The 14,294-nt window shown below is 38.8% G+C and overlaps 1 protein-coding gene across 10 annotated transcripts in view; it reads left to right on the forward strand.

Annotated features, from left to right (window-relative positions):
* The window catches only part of med1 (mediator complex subunit 1), a 633,161-nt gene that overhangs the window by 41,097 nt on the left and 577,770 nt on the right, over positions 1-14,294 (forward strand). The window lies entirely within an intron of this gene.

The raw sequence follows: 14,294 nt of genomic DNA on the forward strand, positions 1-14,294 counted from the left end.
TCACATACAGGTGCTGGTCATATAATTAGAATATCGTGAAAAAGTTCATTTTTTTATTGTAAATTATTTCAAAAAATGAAACTTTCATATATTCTAGATTCCCTACATGTAAAGTAAAACATTTCAAAAGTTTTTTTTTTTTAATTTGTTGATTAGAGCGTACAGCTAATGAAAGTCCAAAATCCAGTATCTCAAAATATTAGAATATTTACATTTGAGTTTCATTATATGACCATCCCTACAGTATAAATTCCGGGTATCTTTTGTTCTTTGAAACCACACTAATGGGGAAGACTGCTGACTTGGCAATGGTCCAGGAGACAATCATTGACACCCTCCACAAAGAGAGTAAGTCACAGAAGGTCATTACTGAATGGGGTGGCTGTTTACAGAGTGATGTATCAAAGCATATTAAATGCAAAGTTGACTGGAAGGAAGAAATTGGGTAGGCAAAGGTGCACAAGCAACAGGGATGACTGCAAGCTTGAGAATACTGTCAAGTAAAGCCGATTCAAACACTTGGGAGAGCTTCACAATGAGTAGAATGAAGCCAGAGTCAGCGCATCAAGAGTCACCACACTCAGACATCTTCAGGAAAAGGACTACCAAGCCACTTCTGAACCAGAGACAACGTCAGAAGCATCTTACCTGGGCTAAGGAGAAAAAGAACTGGACAGTGAACAGTGGTCGAAAGTCCTCTTTTCAGATAAAAGTAAATTTTGCATTTCATGTTGAAATCATGGTCCCAGAGTCTGAAGGAAGACTGGAGAGGCACAGAATCCAAGCTGCTTGAAGTCTAGTGTGAAGTTTCTGAAGTCAATAATGATTTGGGGGGGCCGTGACATCTGCTGGTGTTGGTCCATTGTGTTTTATCAAGTGCAAAGTCAATGCAGCCATCTTCCAGGAGATTTTGGAGCACTTTATGCTTCCATCTGCTGACAAGCTTTATGGAGATGCTGATTTCCTTTTCCAGCAGGACTTTAGCATCTGCCCACAGTGCAAAAACCACTTCCAAGTGGTTTGCTGACCATGATATTACTGTGCTTTATTGGCCAGCCAATATGCCTGACCTGAATCTATGGGATATTTTCAAGAGAAAGATGAGAAACAGTCGATCCAACAATATACAGATGATCTGAAGGCTCAATAGTGCCTCAGCAGTGCCACAGGCTGATCACTTCCATGCCACACTTCACTGATGCAGTAATTTGTGCTAGGAGCAAGTCATTTGCTGTAATATGTCCTGCCGATCAAGTATTGAGTGCACAAAAGAACATACTTTAAAGAACTTTAACTTTTCTGTTTTGCGAATCCATTTTTTGATTGATCTTAGGAAATATTCTAATATTTTGAAATACTGGATTTTGGACTTTCATGAGCAGTACGCTCTAATCATCAAAATTTAAAAAAAAACTTTTGAAATGTTTTACTTTACATGTAGGGAATCTAGAATATATGAAAGTTTCATTTTTAAAAATAATTTATAATAAAAAAAATGAACTTTTTGATGATATTCTAATTATATGACCAGCACCTGTACTATTTAGGATGGATAGTATGGACATTGGGATGCAGGAATAGTCATTCATTCATTCGATTCATTCAAACGGCTGATTCATTCAGGAATGACGTAAATGGCTCTCTTTGAATCATTTGTTCACCTGATTGATTCGCTTAAAACGCTGATTCATTCAGAAACACCGCTGTGTGTAGCTCTTAGACGCACAACAGTTCTGCTCTGGTTTTATAGGTAATATTTTCATTGGCAAAATTGAGCAAAAGCAGACAATATTGTCTCTAAAATATAACACAATAATAAATTCTTATTTACTGAACTGTTGTATAAAATATCACATTTGCACTGCTATTCAGGACAAAAACAGCACTGCATGCGCTGAAGCTAAAGATGATCAACGGTACATTGAAGCGCTTAACTGCATTGTTAATTAACTCAACCTAACACATCCTATATGAGATTAATCAGATATAGATACACAAAATAAACATAATATTACAACTTACAATGGCACAAAAGGCTGCAAAGCGAACTTGACTGCTTGTTATGAAGGCTTAACTTCGTGGACGTGCTCTTTCCACAACAATACGCTGAAACACGGGCACACAAAGCATTCACAGCATTCTTTTACAGTTGTGTTGTCATTATAATTTCATGTAGCCTATATGACAGATTTTTGCTGCACATGTTGCACTTAACTGTATCTTCCTTTTCGAAGTGATTCCAGTAATATTAAGCAACTCCAAATAATCATGGAGAACAGCACACATCTGAAGTGTCTCAGCTGAAGGAAATAATCCATTATCGGCTTTAATTTATATTGGCCTAATTTTCTGAAAAAAAAAAAAAAATGACCATTTATCGGCCAATACTGATATGGTGGCGATATATTGTGCATCCCTAACAAAAAATAATTTTGCCCTGATTTTCCTGCCCATCTTAAATTTTAGAGTAATTTTAACTGCATTCTATAGGCTTCATCACGTATCTCGTGAGTTGTTGCCCTGCTTCATTTTCATCACCAGTCAACTTTATGAAATGTAAGATGGTCTACATAGGTCAGGGGCAGGGCGGGTGTGTTAAATGCGCTAATAATTTTTTAATATAAGACAAATATAGGTAACAAATATAATAAAAAATACAGCTGCAAGCTGTGATACGGGGCCAAGCCCCAAAGGAGCTGCAAGAGCAATGCAGAGGAAGAAGAGCAAAAACAGCAGAAATTAAACATACATGAAAAATGGCTGGTTCAGAAGTACAGATAAGAATGAACTCAAAATGAGCAGAATTTCAGATGAGAACGGAACACAGAATATGGAAGTAAAATAATGCCATATGTTTTTGAAACAAAAAGCAGGAGAAGCAGTAGAGTACCGAGCATAATCTCCATCTGTTATGCTCGGTACTCTACCCGGATAATAAAGGAATTGAAATGACACAATATTACACAAAATTTTATAAAGTTTTCTCACATGGGTCTCGAACCTCACAATCTCTGGGTCAGGCGCATGTCTAAAAAAAAAAATTTGCTTCAATATGGCGGACAGTCACATTGTTGGAAAATGACAAATGACACATTGTCGAAATCGACATAAGCCAGTAAATGAAACAACATAGAGAAAACAAAATTTGGACAATGTTTTCAAAAGTTATAAGCCTTTTTGCAAAAAATACTTATCTCTGGAACACTAGGTGGCACTGTGTTCCAACTTCTCAGGTACCTTCAGGACATGGTGATGATGATACCTACCGAATTCTGTGCTGATATGTCAAATAGTTTGAAAGATATTGCAATTTATGTCAAAATTCAAAATGGCGCCCCGATGGTCTGATCCTGCCAAAAATGGTATCCCCAGATGCAGTATGACATAATAAATCCATAGACATCAAAAGTTATGAGCAAAAATAGCCATTTTTCAGATCTCATGACCTGTAGGTGGTGCTGTTCCCAAATTTGGCCTGGACCCTCAGATCATGGTTCCGACGAAGTGTACCAATTTTTGTTTCCATTGCTCACAGTTTGGCCGAAATATAGCCTCTGAACCAATTTTGTGTCAATCTCATTAAGTTCGCAACATCATAACTTTTCAATAAAGATGAATAAAAAAATCTGTTCAGTCATGTCTGTGCGGCTCGGTCCAAAGATCATCTGAGCCAATTTTCATAAGAACTGGGCAAAATCTGAAGGAAGAGTAGTGAAAAACGGAATACTGTACTTTTCAAAGTGGCCACTACTGTAATGGGCAGAGTCTTAATGTAGGATTTTGAATGTGATCAGCATGAAGATTGCAATCAGGTGTATACCTAAGGGGCTGTATCCCCTATTGTATCTGTTAGTTTACTTATCATTCTTCCAGAATAGGAGTCAATTACAGCCCTATAAATATAAAATAGGAAAATTATGTAATTTGGCATACTTGTAGTGATGGTAATGAATAGTAATTTGACTAATTTTGGAGTCTCTAGGACCAACTCTATAGTGCCACCACCAGTTCAAAAATTCGCTTTTCTAAAGGTTATAACTTTTTGAACTCTTTGTTCTAGAAAAAGAAAACTTAGTACACCTGATTCTGCTCATGATATGGAATTCAAGCTATGATATGATATCATTTTCCGTCATGAAAATGTTTCTACCATTTTGAATTTTCCGTTAAACCTACCTTTTCTAACTCCTCCAAGTAAGTGACGAGATGACTGACAAGACCATGGCGGAAGATTCATTGCACAACAGAGCCTAAGCATCTGACAAATGTCTTATCTTGTAAAATGCACGCTCAGATCCACCATTCCCTATTCACAGAGTATGTGCGGTCGCGAAATCGAAGGCGAAAAGACAAGCGTGCATTCAAACGCAATTTCAGTAACCTGCATTTTGAAAGCGGCTCCCTGATGCATCCAAATATCTCCCAATATGAAAGCTATCTTAGGCTGGGCTGTGTAGTTTTAACCATTTCTTAGCTCTGTATCATGCTTGAAGAAAAATTTGGTCTCTATTTGCACTTTGAATACTTTGATTATGGTTGCTTTTATTGATTGCACATAAGAGAAAACTCTTATTCGTTTTTATTTAAACTGTTTTTATTTCTATGATCAATTTGTGGAAAGGAGTTCAGTTAGGAGGTCAAAAGTTGTAGAAGCTCATAAATCATGTACACTTCTAAGGTCTGAAGAAATCAAAGGAGTTTTAAATTTGTGGCAAAACCTTTTGCAGTGCTTGAGTATTGTTGTCGTTTACTGCATATAATTCATACTCAGAAAGTAGAACTGAAATGACATTCATTACAAGATGATTAGTTAAAACATTTCAAATGCATCTGCAGACTATTTTTCTAGTCTTGTATTTCATCGAGAATTTTTTTTAACCCTCTTGTCCTCTTCGTTTATGGGTCACACTTGGCTCCTTCGTGGTCAAAAGTGACCGAAGCCTTGACATTAGGTCTGGGCGATAAAACAGTATCGATATTTATCAACGGTACGTCTTAATCGATAACGATAGAAAAAATGTTCGATATAACTCTCAATATAGTTTCACTTAAATGCATTAAAATGTAAACAGACATGAAGTTCGGTTGCATGAACAACTCTCAATGCGCTCCATCACAAACAGACACGCTATGAGTGACAAGCAAAAAAGTTGCTGTGGAGTTCAGTTGCGCAATCGCCACATGAAATCAGAACACACAAACAAATGAAAATGAGTGCTGTACCTGCCGCGAGACGAGGAGATTGTGAATAAAAAAGCACATATCAGCTCGTCAGTGTGGCAGTTTCATGGCTTCCTTACGTTTTACAGTTAATCTACTTCAGTTCGTCTTGAGAGAGTTGTCATGTTGGTATAAACAGCTGCACAGTGTTCCCTTTCGAAAGGGAACTCAACACTGCGTTTGACATGCTATGGGGAACACCTCCTCGTGAACCGGTGTCTGAAACAATTATCAAATAACGGCAATCCTTTTGGCCGGTGACGGCCTATGACGTCATTACTGGCGCGACCCGGAAGTATACAAGGAGCGCCTAGAGAAGCAGTCAGTATCTTTTCGTCTTCAGGGACTGTTTTGTTTGATTGCGATTCATCAAATACGGTAAGAGAATATGTCTAACAAACGTTTCAGAAAGTGTGTGGATCCGTGTCCCAGGTTTTTGACACCTGAAAGATTTGGATCAGGGGCAGGGTCTGTCCCCTGAGGTGGTAGAAGAGCTGCGCCGCACCACAGATCTGGCTCTCCGGGCCACCAAACAGACTGCTGCATCGGTGGGAAGGTCGATGGCAGCAATGGTGGCCATGGAGAGGCATCTGTGACTGACATCGGGGAGAAAGAAAAGGGCTTTCTCCTCGAGGCGCCAGTTTCACCCTCTGAACTTTTCAGCACTTCTGTCGAGGCGGTGGTGGGAAAGTTCAGAGAGGTGAAGGCGCGTTCGGCAGCGTTTAAGACGTGCATGCCGCTGAGATCCGAATCTGGGCCCAGACAGACAGGAGGTCCTGGCCCGTCCCGATTTGAGGATCGGAGGCAGGGCCAAAAGTCCAGTGTTGCCTCTCGGGCACCTCCTCCTCCTAGGAGCAGGTCCCAGAGAAGGCGAATGTTGCCATTCATTTAATTCTTTCCCACCTTAAAATAACATTAAAACCGACGATATATTTTCTAACAGGCACAATGCCGTAAATGCATGACTACATGAATACATAAATACATCCAATCAAAATACCAGATCTTTTGCGGTCAAATCTGACAGCGTCTATTTCCACATAAGCAGCGTACATATGGATGCATATAGGTTGCGTGCAGAGTCTGCTGCCTGAGCAAATTGCACTACATTACTGCCGCTCTCGACAATGTACCTGCAGATTTAGCACTTTAACAAATAGCCTGACCCAAAAGGTGCATAGAGATCAATTTATGATTCAAAATCTTGATACAAAACATACCTTTTGTGAGTTCTTGTTTTTAATGTTGATAATATTATACGAGCAAGAATGCAAATCCAAATATCCACACGATTGCAAGTGTGACATTGATTTTATACAACATTTCAACAAACAAAAGGGTAATGTTAAATGATGTTCTTCACAATATTGTCAGTATTTGCTCTATTTTGCAACGAAAAAAAGCTCCAACGAAAGCCACAGCAGAAATACAACACACAGCGGTGTTTCGTGAATGAATCTGCGGCTTTAAATGAATTGTTCGTGATTCATTCATAAATACAGCCACTTGCTTCGTTGAACGAACGACTCGATGACTCACGCATTAATACTATCTACTGGTGGTTTTAGTATTTAAAAGAATCACTTTTCAAGTTTTATCATTGCATATTTCTCTATTGAACTTTTTTTTTTATTTAAAACATTATTAATGTTGTAAAGGTATTTATGAAAATAAAAAAATGCACTGGAAAGTCAATTTAGGAGGCAAATATTGTTCCTTAATGGAAAAGGTGCAGTCTAAGTGGAAGAGAGGGGGTACGCAGAAGGATGGTAAATGCCTCAGGGGGAACTCCACTCTAAAAAGTTTGGGAGCCACTGAGCTAGAGTTTGTATTAGAGATTAACACGCTTTACTTCAGATAGATCTAATGTTAAGCGTCGGCTTTCGGGCTGCCTGACATTTTTTTTTGCTTGGGTTGAGCATCATTTCTCTGAATTCTTGATTTACAGAGTAGATTATCAGAGTTGCCTCCTCTCTATTTGAGAGTCTGTGTTAGAGGCTGCTGTTTCTTAGCCCCATGCAAATCTATGCTTATGTGTTGCCTTATAGGCCCACAGTTATAGCTGGCCTAGGCTAGAACTAGGGTTTAGGTGATATGCTAAAGCATTTACCCATTTTTATACTACCCCTGTCAGGTGAGTGTAGTTTCCTAGTTCTGGCCGCCTCTTATCAGAGTTGTCAGGCCAAGGCCCGTTATCCCCCTTCCCTTACGGTGTAGGTGCAAGATCAGATAGCAGCTAGGGTAGCAGACTATTGCCAAGTCTCCCTGGTGCTGTTGTCTCAGGTGGATAGGCCCCTTATCGCTATGTGTATAAGAGACTAATATTGTTGCTGTTGCCCCATTTCCCCAGAACTATTAGCTGGTACTCTGACTTCAGTCTTTTCCCCTGAGCCCCTTGAACTATGTTCAAGCTTGAGTTAAAACAGTTGTAGCTTTTTTTCATAAAAGCTCCTGTTCCTTAGGGTTCAGTACAGATGTTTCTGTTTTGGTGAGAAGGGCCCACCCTCTGTTGTTCAGGGTAGGATGAATAGCACTAACCCCTGTTTCTCAGGGTTGTTTATGCTTTAGTACTGTTAGTTCTGATTCTTGCCCTACACTATGTGAGCTCAGTAACTCCACAGTTTAGCACCTGTATCTTCTGTAGTAGTAGGCCTGTGTTTTGGCCTCCTTCAGATTATGGTGACTAGTTCTACTCCTCTTGCTTTAAAGCTGCAATATGTAATATTTTCTGTCAGCTAGAGGTTGCTAAAGGCCTATTCAAAACAAAGGCGTAGCTTGATGACGCCAAGTTTGAGCGAGGAATCTTGGGACATGTGGTCTTCACCTCACAGTATGAAGCAGAGCAGGACCGAGTGTTGTGGGAGCTGAACGAGGCCGCTGGAGCGATTGCGCAACACAAGCCTCACGAGCAGCTGAACTTTTATTATGCCACAGTTGCCGGCGCCGCTTCTGCTTTTCCGGTCATTAGTAGGAGGTAACACAACTCTGTTTATCATATTAGATACATTTGAGTGTGTTGAAAATGTTATAACGTTACTCTGTGTGTTCGCTCGGCGGCTGCTGTGAGACACTTGTTGCACACTACAGTAAACTAGATCGATTTTAGAATATCATATTAAATGCTGGATGGCTTGTGTAAATTAATAGCATGCAATTAATTTTAAAACGTATTGTATGATGGAGAAAACGCTGTATTACTGTTACTAAAAATAAAGCTGCATCTGATTATGCTATGTTAGCCACTTGACAAAATAGTGTTTTTCTCTGAGGCATGGTAAAGCATGGTACTCACAAAAAATCAAGAAAATTAGATTTAAACCATACTAAACGTGTTGAGCTATATAACAATAATTAGTTTTCTGTCTACAAATATATCAAAACAGTTGTTGCCTTGTCTATTAAAACGTAAATATTAAAGCGTCTTTGGGGTATCCATGGTTTCTACAAAATAAAACCGGAGGCCGAGGGTATGACGCAATTGACAGGCGACTCCTCACACGTCCCGGAGCCTTGGTTAAAATTGCTATTTTCTCACGATTTACAAATAGTTGTAAACATTTGGGATATTGTAAGTACAAGTGAACAAAATGTATTACACTGGTCTAGTGGTTTATATTTTACTGCAAAATTCTTACATAATGCACCTTTAAGGGTAAAAAGTGTTTTTACTGAGTATACTGCCTGCTGGAATGTATAAAGCTCAGGTTGAGTTTATTTATTTTGAACCTCATTTGTTAGTTTGGTTCATAGGTGGTTCCCTTTAGAGTTTGTACAACTGCCACAAGCTGACACTTATGTTGTTGGAAGTAGAAGGCTTTGTTTGGGCCTCCTTCAGAGCACAATAGCTTGTTATATTACAAGGTTTGTTGGTAGATGTGTAGTATAGAGTTTGCTCACTTGGAGACTAGCACTGCCACAGGTTTATGCCCGTGATCTTTTGAGGTAGTGGGCCTGTTTTTGGGCCTCCCTCAGAGCATGGTGGCGTAATATTCTTTGTACTCCCCTTGCTTTAAGGGTGATTTTACCAAGTACATTGCCTGTTGGAATGTGTGGATGGATTTAAGCTCAGGTTAAGTTAAATTTGTTGACCTCACTGGATAGTTGGTTCTTATATACAGGTGCTGGTCATATAATTAGAATATCATGAAAAAGTTCATTTTTTTATTGTAAATTATTTTAAAAAATGAAACTTTCATATATTCTAGATTCCCTACATGTAAAGTAAAACATTTCAAAAGTTTTTTTTTTTTAATTTGTTGATTAGAGCGTATAGCTCATGAAAGTCCAAAATCCAGTATCTCAAAATATTAGAATATTTACATCTGAGTTTCATTAAATGACCATCCTACAGTATAAATTCCGGGTATCTCTTGTTCTTTGAAACCACACTAATGGGGAAGACTGCTGACTTGGCAATGGTCCAGGAGACAATCATTGACACCCTCCACAAAGAGAGTAAGTCACAGAAGGTCATTACTGAATGGGGTGGCTGTTTACAGAGTGATGTATCAAAGCATATTAAATGCAAAGTTGACTGGAAGGAAGAAATTGGGTAGGCAAAGGTGCACAAGCAACAGGGATGACCGCAAGCTTGAGAATACTGTCAAGTAAAGCCGATTCAAACACTTGGGAGAGCTTCACAATGAGTAGAATCAAGCCGGAGTCAGCGCATCAAGAGTCACCACACTCAGACATCTTCAGGAAAAGGACTACCAAGCCACTTCTGAACCAGAAACAACGTCAGAAGCATCTTACCTGGGCTAAGGAGAAAAAGAACTGGACAGTGAACAGTGGTCGAAAATCCTCTTTTCAGATAAAAGTAAATTTTGCATTTCATGTTGAAATCATGGTCCCAGAGTCTGAAGGAAGACTGGAGAGGCACAGAATCCAAGCTGCTTGAAGTCTAGTGTGAAGTTTCTGAAGTCAGTAATGATTTAGGGGGGCTGTGACGTCTGCTGGTGTTGGTCCATTGTGTTTTATCAAGTGCAAAGTCAATGCAGCCATCTTCCAGGAGATTTTGGAGCACTTTATGCTTCCATCTGCTGACAAGCTTTATGGAGATGCTGATTTCCTTTTCCAGCAGGACTTTAGCACCTGCCCACAGTGCAAAAACCACTTCCAAGTGGTTTGCTGACCATGATATTACTGTGCTTTATTGGCCAGCCAATATGCCTGACCTAAATCTATGGGATATTTTCAAGAGAAAGATGAGAAACAGTCGATCCAACAATATACAGATGATCTGAAGGCTCAATAGTGCCTCAGCAGTGCCACAGGCTGATCACTTTCATGCCACACTTCACTGATGCAGTAATTTGTGCTAGGAGCAAGTCATTTGCTGTAATATGTCCTGCCGATCAAGTATTGAGTGCACAAAAGAACATACTTTAAAGAACTTGAACTTTTCTGTTTTGCAAATCCATTTTTTGATTGATCTTAGGAAATATTCTAATATTTTGAAATACTGGATTTTGGACTTTCATGAGCTGTACGCTCTAATCATCAAAATTTAAAAAAAAAAACTTTTGAAATGTTTTACTTGTGGGGAATCTAGAATATATGAAAGTTTCATTTTTAAAAATAATTTATAATAAAAAAATGAACTTTTTGATGATATTCTAATTATATGACCAGCACCTGTATAGTTCCCTTAGAGCTTAGGCACTGCCACTAGCTGACGCCCGTGTCATTCGGAAGTCGCAGGTACCGTTTGGACCTCCTTCAGAGCATGATGGCGTAAGTTTGTACTTCTCTTGCTTAAAGAGTAAAAAGTGTTTTTTACTGAGTACACTGCTTGTTGGAATGTGTTGAGATACGTGTTGACTGATACGTGGGCACTCTACAGTCTTATCTGCCAGTTAAACGAGTTCCCATTTTTCTGGGCTCTTGCATTGTCAGCAGTTGAGTTGCTTTAGGCGTTTGGCCTTCACAGGCCGCCCTGTAAGCGAATCCCCCACATTTGGGTATCTCTCAGCAGATTAGGCATGTAGTTTTCACATGGCTGGCCTTTGCAAGGCTGCGGTGGTTTTTCTACATTGGGTAGAATTAGTTCATGTTGCAGGCTCTCCGGGAGCCTCCATGATTTTGTGCCTACAGTATGATCTACCTGTTAGGTTGAGCTCAGTACTCCCCTCGGCTGGAGGGTTGTCCTTTATAGCCCTTGGCTCCCCAAGTCTGGTCAGTGATTGAAGGCCTATGTAAGGCCTCCCTGTGGAAGTCACCTTGTTTGGGTCCCCCTAGGGTGCACAGCCTCCTCAGTGCATAGATAAGCAAGTGCTGAGTAGATCCTAGGATTGAGCAGAGTTTACTCCCCTCACTTGTAAGGGTAAAAAGCGCTAAGCTGAGTCCCGCTCTCCATGATGCCCGTCTCTGTGATCTGGTCTGAGTTGATTACTGCCTTCTTGCAGTCTCTCTTACTGGATATCTTCTCTGAAGATGTGAATTGAGACTCTGTGATCAGATAGGTGGTTGGCCAAGACTAGGTCATTGTTAGACCAGGTCGGCCTCCCTTGTGCCAATCAGGGTCGAATTTCTTCCCCTGACAAGTGACTGGCTAGGGTTCCTTCGGGTCCCCCTGGCTACATTTCCTAAAAGGTATCCCCTTTTTTCTTGAAAGAAGCTTGGTACCAGAAGTCTTTGAGCGGCCTTGGAAGGCCTTCTGTGGAAGGCCACTTTGAGGCTTATAGCTTGGGCTGTTGGCCATAGGAAATGCTGTCACTGACAGCCTAAGTATGACCCGAGGGGAAGTGGCTCTGGCAGCTCAGTTGAACTGCTAGTTCTTGACGTTTGTTTAGCCATTCTTTGGCATGCACTCCCCTCAAGCATGGCGGCGCGGGTATATCGTTCCCCATAGCATGTCAAATGCAGTGTTGAGTTCCCTTTCGAAAGGGAACGTCTCAGGTTACGTATGTAACCATGGTTCCCTGAGAACAGGAAACAAGACACTGCGTTTCCTGCCATGCATCGGGGCTGCCTGCTGAACAGTCCCTTCAGACCCAAACAAGGTGACTTCCACAGGGAGGCCTTATATCCTTATATACGATAAAGTCCTTATATACTTCTGGGTCGCGCCAGTAATGACGTCATAGGCTGTCGCCAGCCAATAGGATTGGCATTATTTGATAATTGTTTCAGACATCAGTTCACGAGGAGGTGTTCCCCATAGCGTCAAACGCAGTGTCTCGTTCCCTGTTCTCAGGGAACCATGGTTACATACGTAACCTGAGACGTTTTCAACCACACAGTATATTTATTTCTGTGTTACAAATATTGAAATTATCACAGAAGTGCTGAGATAAAAGTTTATTGCTCAGATAAAAACACTAATGTCTATGTTACCGATCAAAATAGAGCAAATCAGCTTTTGAAAGAAACTTGGTGCTGAAAACGAAGCATTTATCGATTACATTGTTTCACCATCAGGTTGGCGACAAGTGACTGTTAAAAAAAATGTATTTGACGTTGAATCTTCATTCAACCGATTCTTTCAAACACACTGATTCATCCAGTAATGGAACAAAAGAATTTATGAGCGAGTCATTGAATCATACATCCAAAAAGATTTTTTAAAAAATAATTAATTCAAATAAATTTAAATTTTTTAAAATAGACTGCAGCAATTAATATTTTGTCAGAACCTCTAGTAAATTACATGTTATTTTGTTTAGTTGTCATTCAGAATCGTGATCTTAGTTTGAAACAAACAAAAATATTAATTTATCCTGAATTGTGCAGCTCTAAGTTTCTTTAACACTTATTTAATCTTCATATAAAATATAAGAAAGATTTGTTTACATTTTATTTTGGTTTGTTTTAAAATTATTTGGTTAAAATGATTGGTTAAGTTCAAACATTTTTTTGTACTGGTCTTTTTTAAATTTTTTTATTAAGGTTATTAAAAATTCTTCAATAATTATCGATACCGAACAATATGAAACATTATATCGTGATACATTTTTTAGCTGTATCTCCCAGCCCTACTTGAAATGTAACTTTTTGTTTGTTTTTCAGGAAAACCAATATAATATATTTTTGTTCAGTAATATTTGTGATTATTTGGAATTTTAAGGGGATTTTATGATTTTTTTTTTTTTTTATTAGCTGTTTTTCCCCATTGAAAATAATGCAAGAATTTTTTTTCTAATATACTTTTAAATTATTTTTCAATTAAAGCAGTATTCCATGTTAAAATAGAGACAAGGCATTTAAAAACCATTTTTTTAAAAGGGAGATTAGTGCCATTTGGTGGGAGTAAAAAAAGAAAAATATGAAATCCCATAGTGTAACCACTATATTCCTATATATTTTTTTTGAGTTTACATAACATCAAAATTCAATAAAAATGTAACACAAATGAACTGGTATGTTTTATCACAGCTTAATAAATCTGGGTCTGATCTGATTTCAACCTCTTATTTGAGCCTTTTGGCTCAATTTTAACATATTGTTACAGCCATACCAGTCCATTTGTGTGATGTGTGTGTGTGTGTGTGTGTGTGTGTGTGTGTGTGTGTGTGTTTGAGTGGGTGTGTATGTAAGTGAGTATGTGTTTGAGTGGGTGTGTCTGTTTTGTACTCTCAATGTTTTAGAGTGTAACCTCTTCCTTGCTGTTCAGTTTTTTTTTTTTTTTTTTTTTTACTACTTTGTGGCTGAATCATTGATTTTATTTCACACATTTGTAGTGATTTTGGATTAGCCTCACTCGAGGGTACCACAAATTTAGTGGTTTATGGTCTTAAATATTAATATTGAGTCAGATGATTCCTTCCAATATTTTCGGATTGTTGACTGAATTACAATTATAAATTGGAGGAAGTTCATCATCTGACCAATCTGGAGGATTTGTGAGATATCGCTAACTTGTAGAGCCTCTTACTGTATTATCAACACAAGGAAGACACAAGTGTAATAAATGGATTTTATTAACAAAAGTATAGACAAGAGTAACTAACAACTATGGATAAAGTGCAAAAAAAATAATAAATGCAAGTGAATGAGTAGGATGTTACTATGGCAGTTACAAGTTAATCTTATGGAAAGATATAGTTTCTCTAGAAGAAATAAGGTAAACCTTA

This window comes from Ctenopharyngodon idella, chromosome 2 (genome assembly GCF_019924925.1).
Source record: "Ctenopharyngodon idella isolate HZGC_01 chromosome 2, HZGC01, whole genome shotgun sequence".
NCBI lineage: Eukaryota > Metazoa > Chordata > Actinopteri > Cypriniformes > Xenocyprididae > Ctenopharyngodon > Ctenopharyngodon idella.